The sequence below is a fragment of the Otolemur garnettii genome, unplaced genomic scaffold, assembly GCF_000181295.1.
Source record: "Otolemur garnettii isolate 467f Iridium unplaced genomic scaffold, OtoGar3 scaffold00068, whole genome shotgun sequence".
NCBI lineage: Eukaryota > Metazoa > Chordata > Mammalia > Primates > Galagidae > Otolemur > Otolemur garnettii.
In genome coordinates, this window is record NW_003852463.1 from 5,518,412 (window position 1) to 5,519,552 (window position 1,141).

The 1,141-nt window shown below is 43.1% G+C and overlaps 1 protein-coding gene across 1 annotated transcript in view; it reads right to left on the minus strand.

Annotated features, from left to right (window-relative positions):
- The window catches only part of PCYOX1 (prenylcysteine oxidase 1), an 18,607-nt gene that overhangs the window by 3,392 nt on the left and 14,074 nt on the right, over positions 1-1,141 (minus strand). The window lies entirely within an intron of this gene.

Below are 1,141 nucleotides of genomic sequence, written 5' to 3' on the forward strand. Positions count from 1 at the left end.
CCAGGAGTTGGAGGTTGCTATGAGCTGTAATGCCATGGCACTCTACCCAGGGGGACAGCTTGAGGCTCTGTCTCAAAAAAAAAAAAAAAAAAGAATCAAACTGACTAGCTTTGTGCAGTGGCAGTATCCTAGCCAATGAAGTATATTCCAGGTGCAATTATTACTAATTGAAAAGAATCAAACTGACTGGCCACGCCCACGGATCAGTGGGTAGGGCACCAGCCACATGTACCGAGGCTGGTGGGTTCAAACCCAGCCCAGGCCAGCTAAAACAACAATGACAACTGCCACTACAACAACAAAAATAGCCAGGCATTGTGGTGGGTGCCTGTAGTCCCAGCTACTTGGGAGGCTGAGGCAAAAGAATCGCTTAAGCCCAAGAGTTTGAGGTTGCTGTGAGCTGTGATGCCATAGCACTCAACCAAGGGCGACATACTGAGATTCTATCTCAAAAAAAAAAAAAAATCAAATTGGCTTTTATGTTCCCTACTCAGGGGTTTCTACCTATCATCTAACACATAGCTCTGTCACCATCTTCCCTAGCTCTTCCAAAAAATCCTGGCCCTCTTCTCCCTTTGCTTCTTCTAGAAGTCCACGGTCCTTTGTATACAATCTTCATTTTCTGCAGTAATACAATCACTGGAAGCACCTTTAAAGAAATGGGTATTGGCTGGGCTCAGTGACTCATGCCTGTAATCCTAGAACTCTGGGAGGCCAATGCCAGAGGATCACTTAAGGTCAGAAGTTGAAGACTAACTCGAGCAAGAGTTAGACCAGTCTCTACTAAAAATAAAAAATTAGCCTGGTGTGGTGATGCATGCCTGTAGTCTCAGCTACATGGGAGACTGAGGCAGAATTGTTTGAGCTTAGGACTTTGCGGTTGCAGTGAGTGATGATCACACCACTGCACTTTGACCCAGGGCAACACAGGAAGACTCTGTAAATTAAATAGAGTCTGTAAAAAATAAATAAATAATAGACTCTGTAAAAAATAATTTTTTAAAGAAATGAGTATGTCTTTTCTCATTCTTCCTTGTATTTTCTACCAGCACTTAGACATATCTAAAAAAAATTTTTTCTTTTTTGTGACAGAGCCTCAAGCTGTCACCCTGGGTAGAGTGCCATGGCATCACAGCTCACA